Source organism: Dipodomys spectabilis, unplaced genomic scaffold (assembly GCF_019054845.1).
Source record: "Dipodomys spectabilis isolate Male_0828 unplaced genomic scaffold, ASM1905484v1 ptg000009l, whole genome shotgun sequence".
Lineage (NCBI taxonomy): Eukaryota > Metazoa > Chordata > Mammalia > Rodentia > Heteromyidae > Dipodomys > Dipodomys spectabilis.
Window position 1 is genome coordinate 11,784,693 of NW_024870686.1, and position 23,474 is coordinate 11,808,166.

Consider the following 23,474-nt stretch of genomic DNA (forward strand, 5'->3'; position numbering starts at 1 on the left):
TCCGTGCTGGAGGAAGTCCCGCCCACTCAGAGTGTAGAGGAAATCCCACCCCCAAACAAAATCCTACTCACCGTGATATGTAGAGGAAGTCCCGCCCACTCGATTGAAAATTCTGGTCACTAAATTTATAGAAACATCGTCTGACTTAAGCTGTGGGGGAAGTCCCGCCTACGAAAATGGTGGGCAAATCCCATTCGTTCAGATTGTGGAGGAAGTCCTGCCCACCTCCTGGAGGAAGGACTTCGAGTGTGGGAAATGCTGCAATTCTAAACTAACCCGTCCAAGGACAAAGGGTGAACCCATGCAACACGGGTACAGATGAACTTTACACCTTGGGGGGGGGGGGGGCAGGGGAGAGGAAAATGGGAGAAAAACGATGGAGGGAGTAGCACTGTTCGAGAAGAAATACACTGAGTACCTTATGTATGGAACTGTGACCTCTCTGTACATTGCCTTGACAATAAATTTTTTTTAAAGATATAAAAAGTAAATAAAGATTAGAAAATAAAACCTGTCCTATAAAGTAGGAGCTTCTCCCACTTGGAAAAGCAGCTTTTTTCTAGAAAAAATGGCCTCTCCAAGTAAGAATTGTATATATCTGTGAGACAGCACAATGCAATCCACTAGACACTGAACAAGGAGAAAGGAGGGAGGGGAGAACTATAATTGAATGAGTGAACATGTTCACAGTATACTATGCAGGTTTCTCCGGTTGAGAGCATCCACACTTTTGGAGTCTTTCTCTTTCTTGTCTGCTTGGCTGTTTACCAGCTTGCCTGCCTGCTTACTTACTCAATAAAGCTCTGCTAAAGTTTCATATATAATATATAACATATAGGTATGTAGTCACCACAATGAGAAGCCTATATAATAAATTTCAAAGCATTAAAAAAAAAAGAAAAAGAAAAGAAAGGGCACTTTCAGGCTTAAAAGTAAGAGACTAAAAATATATTTCTTATTCTGTCCTGTACTGTTTTCAAGGTATCTCCAAGGTTTTTGATCCATTTGGAGTTGATTCTGGTGCAGGGTGATATATAAGGATCTAGCTTTAGTTTTCTACAAATGATTAACCAATTTTCCCAGCACCATTTACTGAAGAGGCTGTCTTTCTTCCATTCTATTTTTGAGCTCCCTTATGGAAGATTAGGTGGCTAAGTGTCTATGGGTTCATTTCTGGGTTTTCAATTCTATTCCATTGGTCCTGAGGTCGGTTCTTGTGCCAGTACCAAGCTGTTTTGATTACTATGGCTTTGTAGAGTAGTTTGAAATTTCATGATATTCCTCCAGCACTGTTCTTTCTGTTAAGGAACGTTTTTGTTATTCAGGATCTTTTTTATTCCATATGAGTTTTTCAATTGCCTCTTCTATTTCCTTGAAGAATGAGGTTGGAATATTGAAAGGTATCGCATTGAATTTATTGATAGCCTTGGGAAGTATTGCCATTTTCACGATGTTAATCTTTCCAATCCAGGAGCATGGGAGGTTTTTCCACTTTCTAAATTCTGCTTTGATTTCCTTTTTCAGGTTCTTAAAGTTTTCATCGTAGAAGTGCTTCACTTCTTTAGTTAATTCCTAGGTATTCTATTTTTTGTGAGGCTATTACAAAAGCAGTTGCTTTCCTGATTTCATCCACGCTTTTCTCATTGTTGGCATACAGAAAAGCCATTGATTTTTGAGAGTTAATTTTATACCCTGCAACTTTACCAAAGTTTTGAATCAGCTTGAATAATTTGGGAGTGTAGTCTGCGGGATTCTTTAAATACAAGATCATGTCATCTGCAAAGAGGAAGAGTTTTACTTCATCTTTCCCTATTTGGATCTCCTTATTTTTGCATCTTTTCTTGTTGCTGTAGATACACATTCTAATACTAAATTGAAGAGAAGTGGAGAGAGTAGACATCCTTGTCTCATTCCTGAGTCTAGAAGAAATGACTTTAGTTTTTCACCATTAAGTATAATGCTGGCTGTAGGATTGTTATATACAGCCTTTAATGTATTGAAAAATGTCCCATGGATTCCTAATTTTTCCAGAGCCTTCATCATAAAGGGGTGTTGGATCTTGTCAAATGCTTTTTCTGCATCTATTGAGATAACTATGTGGTTCTTATCCTTGCTCTTGTTGATGTGATGAATTATATGAATTGATTTGTGTTATTGAACCAGCTTTGCATCCCTGAAATGAATCCTGTTTGATCGTGGTGTATGATTTTTTGGATGAATTGTTGAAGTCGATTGGCCAAAATTTTGTTGAGAATTATTGCATCAATGTTCATCAAAGAAATGGGTCTATAGTTCTCTTTCTTTGATGAGCCCCTGCCTGGTTTTGGGATGAGGGGTTATGAGGGCTTCATAGAATGAGTTCGGTAGTGAACTTTCTCTTTCAATTTCATTGAAGAGTTGGAGGAGTATTGGTGTGAGTTCTGCTTTGAAGGAATTAGTAGAATTTCACTGTAAATCCATCCAGTCCTGGGCTTTTCTTAGGTAGGAGGTCTCTTATTGATGTTTCTATTTCAATGCTTGGTATGAGTCTGTTAAGTTGGTTTAACTTATCTTGGTTTAGTTTCAGCATGTTGATACTTGCTAGAAAATCATCCTAGGTCTCCTTGGCACAGGCCAAAATTTTCTTAATAGAGACCCAAAAACACAACAAAGAAAGAAAGGTTGGACAAATGGAATTGCATGAACCTGCAGAGCTTCTGCATGGCAAACGACATAGCTAGCAAGATCAATAGAAAGCCCACATATTGGGAAAAAATTTTCACTAGCATAGAACGGATAAGGGTCTCATATCTAAAATATACCTGGAACTCAAAAAATTAAATCCTCCAGGGGCTGGGAAGGTGTCTCAGTGGTAGAGCACTTGCCTACCATGCATGAGGCCTTGGGTTCAATTCCTCAGCACCACTTAAACAAAAAAGAAAAAAAAAAGCCAGAAGGGGCGCTGTAGCTCAAGTGGTAGAACGCTAGCCTTGAGCTGAAGAGCTGAGGGACAGAGCCCAGGCCCAGAGTTCAGGCCCCACGACCAGATCCAAAAACAAGAAAAAAGAAAAGAAAGAAAATTAAATCCCCCAACAACAAATCCTCAAAGAAACAACTGCCTGATAAGTAAGTGGGCTAAAGACTTAAAGAGAAACTTCTCTGAAGAGGAAATAAGAATGGCCAATAGACACATGAAGAAATGCTCAACCTCTCTAGCCACAAAAGAAATGCAAATCAAAACAACACTGAGATACCACCTCACCCAAGTTAAAATGGCTATAATCAGGAACTCTAATAACAACTGATGCTGGATGGGATGTGGCCAAAAGGGAAACCTACTGCATTGTTGGTGTGAGTGTAAACTTGTTCAGCTACTTTGGAAAGCAATATGGAGGTTTCTCAAAAGACTCCACATAGAGCTCCCCTGTGACCCAGCAATCCCAAGTCTGGACATTTACCCAAATGATCTCAAACAAGACCATACTAAAGGTACCAGCACAACTATATTTATTGCAGCATTATTTACCATAGGTAAGATATGGAACCAACCCAGATGCCCTTCAGTAGATGAATGGATCATGAAAATGTGATATATATATATATATATATATGAAATTCTATGCCTCCATGAGAAAGAATGGCATTGCCCCATTTGTTAAGCAATGGAAAAACTTGAAAAAATCATATTAAGTGAAGTAAGCCAGGCCCAAAGAAAACACAGGTACCATGGTTTCCCTTATTTTCAATAACTAGTATATGTCTGGGACAAGCAGAAAAGGTCAAAAGCTATGTACATATGACCAGATAAGCTGATGTTAAGAGAAATGAACCCCAAGATAGGGACACAAGTGGTTTTTGTTTCTTGTTATTGTTTCTAACGTATTTATGATGTACCATGTGATTTTTTTTGTTTCTTTGTATGTCCCTCCCCCAGGGTATAACCCCTGTTTTCACTGTATTTGATGGCAGCATAAATTGGGGAGGGGAAGGGAAAAAATAAAACAAAATATTTAAATAGGGATACAGTTTGAACCATTGTAACAATGAGATGTACAAGACACTGTTGAACAACAAACTTTACAATTTAGGGGAGGTGGGGGGGTGAGTGTAGTTGTGGAAGTGGGAGGGAAGGGATGGTAGGGGAAAAACAAAAGATGAGGTAACAATGCTTGATAAGAAATGTATTCATTACCTTGCTCATGTAACTGTAACCTCTGTACACTATTTTCACAATAAAAAACATAAAAATATCATATTTGAGAAAAATAAACAGGAAACCTTTCTGCAAGTTTAATTTACACAGCTGTGTTTGATTAGGAGGAGGAGGGACACAGATCTGGAGTAAAGAAGCAACAGAAAATAGACATAGGGTGGAGCAAAGACTTACTCATTCTTCTTTCTTTTTAGTCACTACAGAAATTCCAAGGACTGGGGCTGGGAAGGTGGCTCAGTGGTAGAGTGCTTGCCTTGCATGCCAGAGGCCCTGGGTTCGATTCCTCAGCACCACATAAGCAAAAAGAAAAAAAGCCGGAAGTGGCGCTGTGGCTCAAGTGGTAGAGCGCTAGCCTTGAGTTGAAGAGCTGAGGGACAGCGCCCAGACTGGACCCCAAAAGAAAAAGAAAAAAAAAAGAAATTCCAAGGACTACTCCTACACAAATATAAGCTCCAAACTGTTTATCTTTTGTTTCTGAAAAACTCACAACTACATTTGAATAACAATTTAGATATAACTATATCCTCCTATTTTTCTTTCTCTCACCCCCATTCTGGACCTTGAACTCAGGGACTGGGTGCTTTTCCTTAGCTTTTTTGAGCATGTCTGGCTTTCTACCACCTTAGCCATACAGCTCCACTTCCAGCTTTTTGTGTTTATGTGGTTAATTAAGCTTCCAACAGACTTTTCTGCCTGAGTTGACATGAAGCCCCATCCTCTATCTCGGCCTCCTGAGTAGCTAGGATTACCGGCTTGAGCCAATGGCAGTAAGTACACCATCTTAAAATGGAGGTCCAAACTATTACTACATGAAAGCTAGGCCTTATCTGTAACTTAGGAGAGAATGCACTCAGCTACAAAAGAGTATTCAATCTCCACTATCAAAAATACATGAACAAATAAAACCTAAATGTGCAGTGTGTTTGAATTAGGAAATGAAATTTGGGGAAAAAGTAGAAAATACTGAGATGGGTTGTATGATTTTTGTAACTTGATTTGTTTCAGCCTAACTTTTCTGAAACAAATACAACCACTAAAGATATAGGGAAGAACCAAATACTAGAGCATTTAGAATAATGCCTAAGATATATTTAAAAAAAACCCACAGACACTATGCTTCCTTTCCCTTCTGTTTATTCTAATATCAATGTATTCTAGCTTATCAGTGTCCTTCAAGACTTACAGTAACCAGCAATCAAACTAATTTGTTTTCCAGCTGAAAGCCTCATCCAAGATTGTGACTTTGCCTTTCTTGGTTTGGAATATACCATATCATATATAATATTTATGTAATATGTATTAGTAAAAACATTTGTGTGATATATGTACTAAAATTTAACATTTTCGACATTGTTAGCATGTTTTCAGATTTTTTTACAGGTCCTGAATTTTGTTTGGAAGTCTTTCCTCTTCAGCTAAATACAGACCAATTATTCAGGCTATAGTTGAACACTCCACCTCAATGAACAATATCAGACAAAGTTTCCCATATTATAACATCCACATATTTTGTATTTCTTAAATGAACAAAGTTACAAGAGGTGAATATTAAAACACACTTTAATTTAAAAAGCATATTTTTATTCAATTATACAAAAATTGCCAATTATATATTTTTATTGGCTTTTATTCTCTCAATTTGTATTAAGATTTCTGGTGGCTTTAGCACAATTATTTTCTCCATAGTAAAGGATCGGACAACAGATCATTAATATCAAACTTGTCATATAGTAATGTCAAAAAAATCTAACTTTATCCAGCATACTTCCTGACACATGACTGACATGTCATGAATATAAAAGTGATGGTTTTGCAACCAATATTGAAAAGTTGTATGACAAAGCAGTAATCTAGTCCAGACAATTACACTTTTGAGTGAGTCCATGTTTTAACTTTTTAAAATATGCATATCACTATCTTGTTAATCTTACATTACTTCCAAAAGTGTCAGTCTCTGGACATCCACCAAGCACAACCAGTTGAAAAAAAAATTTGAGCAGCCTTTTATTTAGGCTTTTGTCTCTCCTAAGAGTAAATACTTAGCTGTTTACAGCATCTGCCTTAGCTATATAAATGTTTCATAGTATGTCATATAATATTCCACTGAATTAAATTATATGTCTAACAATTTTATAGTTTTAATTTAAAAATAGTTTAATCTTAAAATCTTGCCATTTTAAAATGAGTTGATTAAAATATTAATATGATATTTTAAGACATCATTAGAAAATTCTCTTATGAGATTCAGATGAGTCCAATCATTATCTCTAGGGGCCTAAGTTAATACTTGAAAGAAAAAAAGAAACTACAAAACTAGAGAGGCTGGGAAAAAATATTTATCATAAATGTTTTATATAGATGCACATACAATCGTATTATACACACACATATACACACAAGAGTATGTATACAGGCAAAACTAATTTATTTTGAAGAAGAAATAATATGAAAGAGTAGACAAATTAAGATTGTTCAAATTTCACGAGATATATACATTTATTTTTTATTTTACAGAATACATTTACTTATATAGGTTTATATAAGGACTCAAATGCAAGCAAAGTCAGGAATTCAGATATCTTACTAATGTAAATCATTCAGAAATTTTTAGGAATTACTTAAAAATACCCACTATAGTAATGTTTGATTTTCTTGAATGATTTTTGTTTATACTTGTTAGTACATTTTGTATTAATACTAGACACTATAGGCCAAAAAAATGGGAGATATAGAATTATTTTGTTAACCACAGACGAGGGAATCAAGGAGAAAGGAAAGAGGAGAAAAATTTCAATATTGCTTACGATGAGGGAATAGATAAAAATAAAGATATATCACTTTTGACAACACTAACTCAAGGATAAAAGAGATGGATTTAGACAAGTTGATACCAGTCATGAGGGAACTTTGTCACAATGATTATAGAAATGAAACTGAGACTACCAAAGTCCAGGAGCCAAAGTTCAATCTAAAGGAAAAAGGAGTTAAGGGGAAAGAAAGCGGTTGATTGCAGGAGACTCAGACCACATGCCAACCAAGGAAAGAATTGTCTTCTTAACAGAAGTGGTTTGAGGTTTGTTAGTTTGAAGGCTGGTTTTGTTTGCTCAAGAAATAATTTCCCTCATTTTTCTCCTAACATTCTATTATTCCCCTTCCCTTCCCTAATTTAGATAAATGTATATACAATACCAGGGTACGAAAACCAAATACAGTGACAACAGGATAAACCATAGGGGGAAGAACACACAAAAGAAATAAGAAATCACCTTTCTTTCCTCTTCCCATCAAACAAAGGAGGAGGCAACAATGCTTCATAAGAAATGTACTCATTATCTTGCCCACGTAATTGCAACCCCTCTATATGGTATTTTCAAAATAAAAATAAAAAAAGAATAATAAAAAAAGAAATAAGAAATCACATAGTACATTAAAAACAACAAAAACAAAGAAAAACCTCTTGTGTCCATGTCTTGGAGTTCATTTCACTTAATATCATCTTATATGGTAATACGTTTGTAGCGATTGAGCTATTCTTCTCAGCTGCTAAGATTATCCCAGATGTATAGTAATTATTGCAAGTAAAGGAAACCATGGGACTTAAATGAGGGAGGGGGTAACAAGTTCAACAAGAAATGTACTTATTACCTTACTTATATAACGGTAACCCCTCTGTACATCACCTTGACAATAAAAAATAATAAAATAAGTTTAAACAATAAAAGAAACCGTTTTCTTAGGATTTAAGATTTTTCTATGTAAGTTAGTGAGTTCACCCATGGAGAACAGGTTGTTTTCTGGCATCTGGTGCTTGTTTTGTTTTCAGGGGTAGGATAGGAGATTTGATAGCATTGTTTTCTTCTGCTAGGAGTGCAGGAACCAGTATATTTCATACATTATTGACAAGGAAGATGAAAAGCTATTGGTGGGTGTCAAGCTTTATGGAGGTTAAGAACAAGAGAAACTCTCATCTCTTGTCCCATTAGGATACATATTTCTATTTGAAGGTGTCCATCCTGACAGGATTGGGGATTTACATGTGAGGTTTACATGTTTACTAGTAACATCTTCAAAAAACCATCAAATCCAAACAGCTTGTTCTATTTATACGTCTTAGTTATCATGAAGTAAAGTGCTTCTTAAATGCTGGTGTCTTGCATTTATAATTCTACTTACTTAGTAGGCTGAGATCTCAGGACCCTGGGCAGGACAGTGTGTGAGTCTCTTATCTCCAATAAACTCCTCAGAAAAAACCAGAAATGGCTCTGTGGAGCACTAGTCTTGAGCAAAAGCTCAGGCACAGTACCTAGGCCTTAAGTTCAAGCTCCAGGACCAAGATTTTTCTAAGTGTGTTCCCATTTGCACTTCTCCTCAAGTCTCAAGTATAGTAGATAAATGTCAACTCATGAAACTCAAAAAACAAAAAGTCCCAAGTTCTCCATAAAACTATTCTCTTGGTGCTTCCCAAGATACAACCTATAAACAAGTGGGATTTGAGTTGGCTCTCAATAGACTCCCTACCTGTTCTTATTAAAAAGGTTTGAACGCTAAGCTTACCTATCTGTTGCTTGATTGGAATGCTCATTTATGGGATTTTTGTATGTCTGGCTTCTTAATCTTCACAGACATAATTACCTTTTTTTTTTTTTTTATCAATCCAGCACTCTTAGCATCTATCACAAGACATTGTTTCCTGTTCTTTGAAGCACTTCCTTAATCAAATTATGCTATTATTTATTTGTTAGTTGTCTATTCCTATGGGAACAGTGAACTAAATAAGAACCTTATCTGTAATACTCATACTGCACCTAAGTGCCTAGGAGCAGTGGTTGGAAAATATACCCAGGAAATGTTTTAAGTGGCATTGGATAGAGTAAGTTAGGGGTAAATTATGTATTTAATCATTTAACTCTGGTAGAAATTAGGAATGAAGATCCCAAGGCTTTAAAGTCACAGTACCTTAGTTTTAATCCTGATTCACTATGGCTCTCGTTTAGTAACATAAAAATAATAGGAGGAAAAAGGTAACTATTATGTAGGATTATAGTAAATCCAAGTAAATTAGTCATGATTATACAGGACAAGCACAGGAGAGTTCACAAAACTTCTTTAGCTTTACTTTCAGCCACAAGAAAAATGATTTTGTACATCTATGAATACATAACCTATAAATATATGAATATCCATATTTTAGATTATGAGAAAAAATCAAAAGAAAAAATGGAGATTAGTTTATGATTCTATTATTCACTTAAAATATCCGAAATGACACGTTCTAATTAGCCATGGAAAGTACAGCATAAGTAGAAAAAATATATCAATCTATAATGCCTTTGAACTTCAGGAAATAAAAGAAAACAAAACAAATCTAGAAGTCCATTCAATCATTCACTGTTCATTTTTTCATTTGTGAAATTACACTATAAAAAGTTCAGTAGAATAAGCAAGATTGTGCATATTCATATAATGCTTCATTGGAGATGATGAATGAAATACTGACAAAAAGTCATTCATTGAATATGACATAATCATAATCCTTTAGATTTTGAGCCAACAACAGAGATTGAAATGGGAGAGTCTTATGTGTTTTTAGGAGAAAAATATCTAAATTTCTGGATAAAAATACAATAAGAACACATGTTTTATAAACCATCAAATATATGGTTACAGTAAATTTATTTAATTTCTAAACTTAGAAAACCAGAGAAAAACAAAAATCTTGTAAGATGAGAAGTTCTGCTGTTTCATTAAAGATATCAGAAACTTGGTTATATCAATGTTTAACAACAGAAGATAAGCATTTTTTTGCAGTATTTGAAATTAAGTATTCTGTTTACTTTTATGAGTGGTTCTTAAGGAATAGGTTGGCATTACTTTAATGAATGTTCAAACCTCTTTGCTCAAAAAAAGTTATCTCTGTGCAGTATATCAAAGTGATGGAGCTTTGATGATACAGTATTGTAATAACCTACTCAAAAGACAAAAGTTTCATTACGCTGTATATTAAATACATCGCCACAACTTACCTCTGATAGCAATGAAAGACAGAATTCAGCAAAAAATCTTCTGGGAGCTATATTATTTCTCTTTAACATTAAGAAACAATTCTCTCTGTCTCCTTCGCATGCACGCATGCTGCACCATATTAATGTACATCTGTTTCTGATTGAATATGTACTTGTGCATATTAATTAGTCAGAATTCAAAATGGAAAAGCAAATCCAGGTGAATAAATTTGAAAAGAAAAAGATCATAAGAAAAAGAAAATTAATTATATCTATGTTTCAATATGGTTTACAGATAATAACTATTCACAAGTACTTTAGAAAACTCGAAAATATAATCACAAAGAAATTATCATCATTCAGGGCTGGGAAGGTGGCTCAGTGGTAGAGCGCTTGCCTTGCATGCATGAGGCCCTGAGTTAGTTCCTCAGCACCACATAAGCAAAAAGAAAAAAGCCAGAAGTGGCGCTGTGGTTCAAGTGGTAGAGCACTAGCCTTGAGCTGAAGAGCTGAGGGACAGCGCCCAGGCCCAGAGTTCAGGCCCCACGACTGGACCCAAAAAAAAAAAAAATTATCATCATTCATATAACTCCCAGCCATGAACTCCAAAATATTATGATATATCCCTTATATTGTTTTGTCTTAAATTATTTTCTGTGAATTTTTCTATGAATGTTTAATACATATGAATAATAACAGGTATAAAACATACAAATAATTATACCATAAATGTATCTTATGAATAATTTACATAATATATTTACATAACATACTTAAATGTTACAATGATTGTATTTATTCTGTATAAACTGTTATATAACATACTATTAAATTAAAGCTGTATTTTCTGCCACTCTTTCTATGAATATATTATATACACAAATATTGATGTCTAAACCATAAAAATAATTTATAAATGCTTTTTAAAAATATAACTATATAAATATTGATTAATTGGATATAGTCAATGCATACTATTAAACAACCTAAAGTTTTATTTAAAACTAAGCCATCATTATCTTGGTTAAAAAAATAAATATGTGCTTTGCAAATAAATAAATATGTGCAGCTAATCATGTGTTGTGGAACATGCTTAAGCCCAAATTCAGAAGACTAAGAAAAAGAGATAGGAGTTTCAGGACAACTTGGGCTACATAGCAAGGCCCCATCTAGGAAAAACCACATAATTACATATATATATATATATACACACACATATATATACACACACATACATATATATATTTCTATGAATATTTATTTTTTGATTGAATTTCTTTCCTATTTCTTTTCCTAACCAATTTCCAGTTGCATGTCATTTTAAATTTATCATTCATTTTTAATGAGCTAACATTCTTGTATATGGGACCTAAGTTCATTAGTACATTTTAAATTATTTCTTCTCAATAAACTACCAGCACTAAAATTGGAGGGGAGGCATATGAAAGTTAAACACCTTCTGGAAATATTGCTAATATAATTCTTGTTTTGAGTTCTCTGAATCCAAATGCTAAATTTTCTCTCTCGCTACCAAAAGACAAAAACAATCCCATGCTTAACATCTAGGTAGCTTTAATTTGCAGATGTCAAATGGAATAACACCCCATTGCATAATATAGAAAGATAATATTAATATGAGTGTTACCATGAGCTGCGCAGAACAGTGTTGAAAGGAAAATTTAAAAATACAGAAAACAGAAAATCATAACCAAGTTCAAAGTTCCTTACCAGCTCTACCTTTGGCAAAAGATTAATAAGCCCTAATATACAAGGAGCTCAGAAATATAGACTGTCAGAAGAAATAACCCAATTAATAAATGGGCATATGATCTGAACAAATACTTCTCAAAAGAAGCAGCACAAATGGCCAATAAATAGATGAAGAAATGCTCTTGACATCCTGGTGATTTAGACTGAAATCTTTTCTCTTGAAAACTGGTTTACAATTCAATATTAGTAGGCGGCACAGCATTTGTCTGATCTGGAGCCCACTCACAAAAATGGCTTCCCATAACATTTATTTCTTAGGATGGAGGTTTTTGTTTAAAAAATATTTTATTGTGATCACATAAATTTCACAAATTTCATAATATTGTAAGATAGTGATACTTAGTTAAAGTCACAAACACATTCTAACCTTCATGAGGCAAATTGTCATCATCATGGTCTATAAAGTTTGTGAATTCTGTGAGCTTTAATATACAGCTATTTTTCCACATCAGGTGATATGTACTTTTTTTTCCTTCTGCTTAGTGTTAGCTGTTCCCTCTATTCCTCTCATTCCCTCTCATTCCCTCCATCCCATCGCTGCCCTTGAGTTGCTTAGCTCACTTTCATCAATGTGGAATGGAAGTATTTTTAATTACAACCCACATCTAATGAAAAGAGAGAGGCAGCAGGATGGAGTGGTTTCTTGTTGCTCTTCCTCTTAGTGCTTGTTGATAGCCTTTGTTCTTCTATAGAATAGATTCATCTTATTTTTAGGAGTGTGTCACATGCTATGAATATTAAACTCATCAGAACACTGTGAATAAATTCCCACAGTCTTAATTATATTTTTAAACAATGGAATTTGTTTTAGCTAGTATTAATAAACCTTTGGCAGTGTTTCTTCCTATTAAAAATAAATGCCTTCTTCCTTAGTTGTCTTTGGATTGTTGATTAGAATAGCATCATTTTCTGATGATTGTCTTGTCCATTAAACCAACTATTTTGTTTCTACAAGTAAAAATTCCTATTTTCACACTGGCTGGGTTTTTTTTTTTGCTAATAAAAAGAATGTTATTATTGTTTGTTTTTTGTTTTAACCAGCTATATTTAGTTCTACTTTTTGTTTCAAATGATTTCTCAATTTGTTCTCATTGTTTTTCAGTATACAGGCTTAGCCTGATTAAACTTCAATAATTCATCAATGTTGGATATTTAATAAATTAACTCAGTATAGTCTGATGCTGTGATGGAATGAGATATCGGGGAGCTCTTGATGAGAAACAAGTGGTTTTTTTTCCCCTTGCTTAATAGTAGCTATTTTTTCTTGCCAGAAGATGAGATCGCTAAAATATACCTGGAACTCAAAAATTATATCCCCCAAAAACAAATCCTCAAAGAAACAACTCTGAAGAGGAAAGAAGGATGGCCAATAGACACATGAAGAAAAGCTCAACCTCTCTAGCCACGAAAGAAATGTAGATCAAAACAACACTGAGATACTTCCTCATCCCAGTTAGAATGGCTATAATCAAGAACTCTAATAACAACAGATGCTGGAGGGGATGTGGACAGAAGGGAACCCTACTGCATTGTTGGTGAGAGTGTAAACTTGTTCAACCACTTTGGAAAGTAGTATGGAGGTTCCTCAAAAGATTCCACATAGAGCTCCCTATGACCCAGCAATCCCACTTTTGGGCATTTACCCAAATGATCACAAACAAGACCACACTAAAGCTACCAGCACAACTATGTTTATTGTAGCATTTTTTACCATAGGTAAGATAGAGAACCAACTCAGATGCCCCTCAGTAGATGAATGGATCAAGAAAATGTGGTGATGGTGCCTCCATCAGAAAGAATGACATTGCCCCATTTGTTAGGAAATGGAAAGACTTGGAAAAAATTATATTAAGTGAAGTAAGCTAGGCCCAAAGAAACATAGGTCCCATGGTTTCCCTTATTTGCAATAACTAGTATATGTCTGAGCCAAGCAGAAACGGTCATATAAGTTGATGTTAGGCGAAATGAACCTCAAGATAAGAATTCAAATTTTTTTTCTTTCTTGTGATTGTTTCTAATATATTTATAAGATGATTTCTTGGTTACTTTGTATGTCCCTCCCCCATGGTATAACCCCTGTTTTCACTGTATTTGATGTTGGTATAAGGATATAGGTGGACCCATTGCAACAATGAGATGTACACTATGCTATGTCGATTCTTTGAGGATTTGTTGTTGGAGGATTTAATTTTTTTGAGTTCCAGGTATATTTTAGATATGAGACCCTTGTCCGTTGTATGGCTAGTGAAGATCTTCTCCCAGTCCGTGGACTTTCTATTGATAAGTATTCAAATGTTTTTGCCTTCATTCAATTGTTTCTAACATATTTATATGATTTCTTTGTTACTTTGTATGTCCCTTTGTATGTCCCATGGTATAACCTCTTTTTTCACTGTATTTGATGTTGGTATAATGTGTGGAGGAGAAGGGAAAAAACAAATCGTTTAAATAGGGATACAGGTGGACCCATTGCAACAATGAGATGTACAAATCCTTATGTAGAAAAACGAACTTTGCAACTTTGGCGAGGGGAGGGGGGCGCAAGCTGGTGGGGGGAGGGAAGGAGATGGGAAAGGATGGTAGGGGAAACAAAGGAGGAGGCAACAATACTTGATAAGAAATGTATTCATTTACCTTGCCCAGGTAATTGTAACCCCTCTGTATGGTATTTTCACAATTAAAAAAGAAGAAGAAGGTGATGATGAGATCGTGGTAGACTGAATTTTCCTAAAGTGGCTAGAGTAATTCTTCTGGCTCCCAAATACTTGGAACTTGCCACTCCTTGCAGGGGATGAGGGCTATGTCTCCTTTTCTTCTCATGAGAGGAAAGCTGTAACTACTTTCACAAGCACCATGTGAGCTAAGGGACTTCGACTGCCAAGACTACCTTATAAAAGATGACTTGGTTTTTGCCTGCCTCTTTCAGAATCTTTACTTTGAAAGCTTCTGCAATAGTCTAGTCCACAGCCAAACGTCTTCCAGCCAATGCTTGCTAATTGAATGAACATAATAAAATTTGATTTTTTTGCATACTAATACTCTTGCTTGTGCTGTGTGTGTGTGTGTGTGCATCCATATCTAAGTGTGTGCATGCCTGTAGTGGGGCTAGAACTCAGAACCTACTGCTCTTGCTTGGCTTTTTTGCTCACTGCTAGTGCTCTACCTCTTAAGTCACACCTGCAATAACAGAGCCTCCCATTTTATGTGCCTGAACTGTCTCTGAACTGTGATTCTCAGATCTCAGCCTCCTGAATAGTTAGAATTACAGATTTGAACTGCCAGTAACCTCTTTAAACTTTATTTTATTTAATATTATACCCTCTCTCTATTTCTGTTTTCGTTGTATGTGCATTACCATAGAAAGCTATTGTTTTAAACCTTTCAAATTGGATTTTAGTTTGTGATTCAATGTTAATATATCGAATTTATGAAAATTTCACTCACATTAACTACTATGATTTCTATGAGGGAACTTTATTTTTAGTCTGTTTTGTTTTGGGAGGAGATCTGGGGTACGATGAAGGGCTTCACATTTGTTAGGAAGGTGGTCTACCACTGCTCCAAACCTACAACTGGATGAGTTTTATTTTCTTATTAATTTTATAATTTATAATGTTTTAAGAACTTTATGTTAGGAACTGGATAATTTCAAATGACATCTTTATTTATTGATTCTTCTACTAGATTATGTTTATTGTTAAATATCTCTATTTTTTTGTGTGCCAGTCCTGGGGCTTGAACTCAGGGCCTGAGCTGTCCCTGAGCTTCTTTAGCTCAAGGCTAGACCTCTACCATTTGAGCCACAGCACCACTTCCAGCCTTTTCTGTTTATGTGGTACTGAGGAATAGAATCAAGGGCTACATGCATGCTAAGCAAGTACTCTACCACTAAGCCACATTCCCAGCTTTACTCATTTAATTTTTAGTTAGATATCATATACTTCAGCTCCAGAGGTTTGATTCCTTTTTATGGTTTCCATCTTTTGTTAATACTCTCACATTGACCATATACCATTTCTCCAATTTCTCCTTTTTATGTTCTCTTGTAGCTCACCAAGCTTCTTTAAGATGATTACTTTGAATTATACAGTTGGGCAACTAACTCATATGTTTTTATTTCTTCTGAACTAGTTATTTTTTGGTAGTGCAATTGTTCTTGAATTCATTCAAGTATCCGTGCACTGGAAGTTCAGCAAGCTCTTCTAGCCTTTACATATGTACCTTTACAGGGAAATATCTGTGCTGTTACCTGATAGAGATTATGACAACGTCCAAACATTTTACACTACATACCTTTTCCTCCTTCGTGGAAAGAGAATTCAATTGTGTTTCTTCTCACAAACTCTTGGAGCTAGCCCAAGTACTGAGAGCTATATTTACCCTTCTTCCCTGGTCAGAACAGTGAAATGCAGGGACATTGAGTGCATGATCTATTTCTCTCCCTCCATCCTGAAGGAAATGTTTCAGGATTACCTGCCTTCTCACAATCTTACCAATTTAAACCAGCTTCTAGGAGCCTTACATCCAAATAAAGTTGTATTGTCTGCTGACATGCATGGTATATGCTCACTGACCAGGAAGTGTTGATAGCTGGAGTGGCTGCTGAAATTGACACCATCTCTTGAGGGTCAACCTAGCTTCTGAGATCTGCCTCAAAAGGCTATAGAAATTCACTCTATCAGATGAGATTGGCACTGTCGATGCAGATCTGCATGGGTGCCAATAGCCACCTGTTCCTTAGTCTTAGCTTCTTCTGGTCTTTTAACTATTAAGTTCCTCCAATGCTGCTTGTAAAAAAAAAAAAAAAAAGGCAACCTTCCAAACAGGGCTACAAAAGACTGGAAATGCTGGTTCCAGGTTTACTTCTCTGATGGGAGAAAACAGTTTGAGCTTAGCTCTTGATGCAAAGCTGCACTGATGACAGACAGGGCTGATTGGGTGAAGTGAAACTGCTTTTCTTTCCATTTTAATGAGGTTGCTTTTGGTTTCATGATCTTTCAGGGTGCTTCAACCTCTTAACTGGATCTTGAGTTCTTAGGTATTTGAGTCTATAGATAATACTAAATTGGTGTTTCATTATATTTGATATATACATAATTGGGATGATGTCACTCCACAATGATTTTCCTATAGAATACTCCATGACATAGCCAGGTGCTGGTAGCTCACACCTGTAATCCTAGATACTCAGGAGGCTGAGATCTGAGGATCAAAGCCAGCCTGAGCAAGAAAGTTCATGATACTCTTGTCTCCAATAAACCATCAGAAAACTGGAAGTGGTGCTGTGGCTCAAGTGGTAGAATGCTAGCCTTGAGCTGAAGAACTGACTGACAGCGCCCAGGCCCAGAGTTCAAGCCCCACGACTGACAAAAAAAAAAAAAAAAAGAATACTCTATGACCTGACTAGTTCCTCCTATTCCCTATTCTTATTTTTTAAATGTTTCCAAGTTCTACTTTCTATCTGTCCTTCTCCCTTTGCTATGGAATTAGCTAATAGCTAATAACAAATAAACAGCAAATAGCTGTTTCTAAAATAGATTCAAGAGAATTTTATGCCAAATAGTTAATTCACTTATTAAAATTTGAGCATGTTAACCAACTGTGTAGTAAAAATAACTTCGAATGTGCTTCAAATCATATCACAAGGCTAATGTTTAGTCTATCTTCATGTGAGCCCAAGGAGTAATAATATGTCTCTCTTTGACCTATAATCCTAGCTACTCAGTGATGCAATCTGAGAATTTTGGTTTGAAGTCAGCTCAGACAAATATGAGAGACTCTTACCTCCAACTAACCAGTAAAAAGGCATGACTCAAATGTTAGAGCACTATTCATGGTAAAAAACACCGAACTAGAGCAGCAGGCCCTGAGCTCAAGCTCCAGTAATGGCATAAAACATAAAAATAATAATTATTTATGCAAAGACTTACTTATTCATTTTATTGAATGTTTGATTCAATTGGCTTGAGGCATAGAACTCAAGGCAACATCCACAATAGCAAAAAAGAAAAGCAGAGGTCCCTGTGGGAGATTGCTAAGAAGAACTCCAAAGAATGCCAAAGTGGACAAGTTTGGGAGCCTAGTAGGCATCCAGAGGACTTGCTAAATGAACAAAATGAGATGGTATAAAGCTATAGTTAATTTAGAAGGAATGTTAACTAATATGCCCACAAAAATACAGCATATATTTTTACTAGAAAAAAAATCAAAGGAAAGTATTATTTTCTTTCCTGAGTATAGGCTCTTACCAAAAACAAGTAAGACATTAACTTAAGCTTAGAAATTGGCATTTGAGATGGCTACAGTGTTCGTGAAAGCAAAGGAATTAAGAGTTTTGGAGCTTTTCATCTTACATTAGATCTTGAAAAATTAAATATAGGAAGGAGTAAAAGCATAAGGTCAGCCGAATAGGTTTGTGAACGGAGGATGGGATGACCTACAGTAAAACATGGTGTCTAAAAACAACATACTTAGGCAGGTGCCGAATGCTCATACCTGTAATCCTAGCTATGCATGAGGCTGAGATCTGAGGATCGCGGTTCAAAGCCAGACCAGGCAGGAAAGTCTGTGAGACTCTTATCTCCAATAAACCACCAGAAAACTGGAAGTGGCACTGTGGCTCAAGTGGTAGAGCACTTTCCTTGAACTGAAGAGTTGAGGGACAGCACCCAGGCCCAGAGTTCAAGCCCCATGACCGACAAAAAAAAAAGTAAAAAATAAAAACAACATACCTGAGTTATTTCTCACATTCTGTGAACTATCTCAGTGCTCTCATGGTTTGGGCTAGCTGTTAGGGCTTGTTCAGTTAGAATGGTTTCCCTTATTAGTTGAGATCAATGGGACACCCAGAGCTTTTGTCAATGTGATCTTTTATTCTATTTTTATTATGTCTTACGTGCAATGGCCATGTTAGTGAGGATCTCTGTTTGCATCATATTTAATAATTTCCCATTGGCCAAAATAGTGAGTAGGTAGATCTAGCTTCCAAAACATTAAGCAACAAAGTCATTGTAAAGTGTAGACATGTAGAAATGGGAGTGATTTGTGGCTATTTTGAAATATTATACATCTCACAAACAAAAAATGTAGTTAGATTTAACATATAATTTCGACAAAAGAACCAGAAATATGGATTTAGCATTCAGAATACATAGTTTGTCTCCTTGGATCCTCTATTTGTCAGTTTTTCAGGAGTCTTCTAATATCTGATCAAGAGCCATACAAAAGCATAAAGACACAGAAAATCCTAATTACATATTTGAGAAGGCAAGAGACTTATGTGAGTATATACCAAAACCCTTAGTGACCTAACAGTTTCAAAATGGCACTGGGCATCAGTATTAGGATGGAAATAACTTCAAGTCCACTTCTCAGGAGAACTAACACCTCCTCCAAAATAAGGTTCAAATACAGATTCAGTCCTAAGTTATTTTCCAAAGCATCTATGCTAATATTTTTGAAAATCCAAAAGTAATCATATAGTATTGCTAAGACACAAACCATTTTGAAATGTTATTGCCTTAGTAGTCACTGGTTATTCTAGTAAATATATTGTACAAAGTGCTGATAGAGTCCATAAATATATAACAATTCTTTTCCCATTTCGAATAATATATGAGAATCTTGTTACATTTGATGACTTGACCATGTTTTGTACATAATCAATTACAATTTTAGCTACCACATCATCTCCATTATTGGTCTGGTGGAGGCCAAACCTTAGCAGTCACATTACATTTGTGCATAAAATGTTCTGCACTAACAACTTATTGTATTCTGTAAGAAATTCAATTTGAATAAAAGCAGCTTACAAATGCATTTTTTTCTGCATCACTAATAGGTAAATAGCATCATTTGATTTCAATTAAATGATGTGACACTAAAAGCATTGTAAGCAAAAATAAAACAATAGAAATACATTAGGATGGAAATTTATAGACTCACCATAACTTATGCTTTAAAATGTATCATAATAATAGTTAGCTGCTAAAATTTTATTCTTTAAAATGAAAACTGAATTTTACTCACTAAAATCTTGACAGAGGAAATCATGAAAATGACATTTTTTACAGTATACTTTCAATTAAGTAAGAGTTGGACGTAGGTCATGAGCCAGAAAACATACAATACCTGGGAAAAACAGATGCATTCATAGCTAGAGGATATTGTTGTATGGGAATGAAGTGATTAGATCTCTAAATTACTCTTACTTTAAAATTCAACTCAGTTAAATACATTTTCTAGACAACTGTGGTAGTTGCAGTAATTTTCCTGAATTATTATAAAAAGACCAAAAGTCAGAATTATTGTACTGGGCTGGCCCAATCTTAACTTACAGTCTTTTGACAGCAGTGAGTGACTATATAATACTATAGTATTATATGTGCTGCAGTATGTGTGCTGCATCCCTTCCTCAAAATCTGTGCTCTATTTTAAAATTCCAGGCAGTTCTGAGACAAATGCCTTATGATCAAAACCATCCATCTCGGAATGCAATGTCATCCTTCCTTTCATCAGTATGACTCTGAGTTCTTAATTGAGCCCAAGTTCGACCTGGGCTGTTAGGTTTTTCTTGGAAATCTCTGTCTCATTCAGCTATCTGGCTCTGAAAGTCACTACTCACTCCTTTTGGAATATTACTGATAGTCTGATTTCTCTGCTGGGAGCTGGAGTCATAGTCTCTGTTTTCTGGAAAAATAAACTAATTGTCACCATTTCCTTTCACAACAGATGGGGAAACATTCCAGTTTTAGGGAAAGCATTTCCTCTTTGTGCTGATAGGTAAGAAAATTTGCAGATGTTCCAATCATCTCACCTTCCAAGCCTTCTATATTTTTTCAAACTATTATAAACAATTTATGTTTATTCTTTATATATATATTATTTTAAAGATATTGTACAGAGGGGTTAGAATTACTTGAGTAAGTTAGTGAAAGGAGGGGGTAACAATGCTCTATATATTTTTCTTCTACAGTTCACTCAAAATGAAATGCTTAAGTCAATTTTCTTTTTCTTTTTTTTAATTAATAAGTTTTTTATTGTGAAAATACTATACAGAGGGGTTACAATTACATGGGCAAGATAATGAGTACATTTCTTATCAAACATTGTTGCCTCCTCCTTTGTTTCCCCTTCCCATCCCTGCACTCCTATCTCCCTCCTCTCTCCTGCCAAATTTGTAAAGTTCATTTTTTGACATAACGACTTGTACATCTCATTGTTGCAATGGGTCCACCTGTATCCCTATTAAAACAATTTGTTTTTTTCCCTTCCCGTCCACAAATTATATCAACATCAAATACAGTGAAAAAGGGGGTTACACCATGGGGCATGGACATACAAAGAAATCATCTTATAAATATGTTAGAAACAATAGCAAGAAAGAAAAACCATTTGAGTCCTTATCTTGGGGTTCATTTCGCCTAACATCAACTTATCTGACTGTTTCTGCTTGTCTCAGACATATTTTCTTATTTGAGATGAGGTTACAAGAATGAGAATGGTCAGAAGAAAATACAAGGAGATAAAGAACATATGTATACAACTATGACAACACCCACCTAATAGTCAAGGTTGTAGTAAAATTTAGAAATCCTGCATGTAATTCTATATTCTAGCCTTGGTTTAATGTGTTAGCTACAATTATTCTTATTCTCCCACACCATGCAAAATTACTCCAAACACTTAGAATTATTAGTTGAACAAATTGTATATAAGAGATGAAAGATACTTAAGCCAAAGGACTATCAATTTGGATAAACTGAAGAGATAACTCCCTAATATTTTGCAAATATAATAATGATTTAAATTCCAAAAAGTCAAATTTAAATGTAAACAATGGACAAGGTTACTAACACATTTATCTGATAAGAAATCTTTCCACAATTCTATTAATATTTTTAAAAATTTTCACTTTTCAGATTTATTTCCCCAGACATTGACACTTCGATAATGATAGGATAAATTGTTTGCTAATCTTTTGAGACGTATAATCTATTTGTGAGTGGCCATCCTTGAGACTAAGGAGTCTGTTGCTATATGGAGGAGGAGAGGCAATATGAATTTGATTGAGGTGGCAATAGCAAAAAGAGAAATAGATGAATTCAAGTTTAGATAGATGGTTTCATGATTGACTGGCTTAGCTGTTGTGGTAGATGACAGAGATAGGAAATCAAAAGATAACTTCTAATTTTCCAAATGAATGATTCCATAGATAGTAGAGTCATTTGCTTGAGTGGAAATCACCAGAACATAAAAAAGTTGTAGAGAATTTCTGATTATTTGATTAAAATTTTCTTACAAGTTGTGAATATTTACATATTCCAAAGTCATCTTTTTCAATCTACAAGTTCAACCTATATCAAGTTCAATATATCTGTAGCTACATTTTCCACATTGTCTTTATGCTAGTCACTTTCAAATGTGTACCTCAAAATGAGATTTTTCTTCTGAAATTCATTTTGTTCATCTCTTAAGATTATATAAATGTATATGAATGTACGTGTTTACTTAAGTGTGTACATTGAGATTATTAGTATCTAGATAGTAATTAAGTTTATACAAATGGATAAAATCACTTAAGAGAATGTAGAGTGAAGATAATGAAGGTCAAACAGATTTTAAAAATCAAAACCCAGAAAAAACCCTAATAAGATGTTAACAATATATGCCTGGATCACTGACACTGGCTGTTTTTCTTTCTTCAGAACGGTGCTAAAACTCTTTTGTACTGTTTCCTGTAATTCATATGGCAGTGATACTTTCAGGAACAAAAGGAGACAGCATATATTCTGATATTTAATAGGAAATGATGTCTAAAGTCAGCACAAAACTTCAATCACCATGTACTGTTTTCCTTAGGTTTCAGTAAAGGCACAAAAAACAGAGAAACTAACATGTGTTTATGTTTTCTGTGAAAGTCCTTTACACGCTTTGGAAGTTAGAAATTTCCACATCTATAACATATCATGAATCAGGTTGATTCCAGGACATTTCAAGTTTGAAATGTCAGCACTTTTAAGCCAGTCCTAATCTTTCTTAAATCAAATAATGAATAATAAATACTTAGAGACTTCTTTCATGCATTCCCTTACTAAAATCTTGTGTTCATTTGACAGTACTATACATTGTTAACGATGGCTCTTGATCAGAGGATACTAAAATTGTTCTCTCTCTGTTCTGTCATATTTTTGTAAGGTGTTTAACATTGTTAGTAATTACTTTACATGTCTGTCTTCTTTGTTAAACTATAAACACATTGGTAATTTGCCCATATGTTATGCATCTTCCATATCCCAAAGTAAATAACCAGTATAAGATATAAACTCAATAATTTATACTGTAAATGTTGCACATAAAATCCATACTGAGGAATTTTTTGCAGAGTTAAAAACAATAATTTCCAGTAGATATTTTAACAACCATAATTCATTGTAGGAAAAGCATTACTATTGGGCACAGATGCCAGTTTAAGTGCTCAATATATTTTAGTCTTCTTTTATTTCTCTACT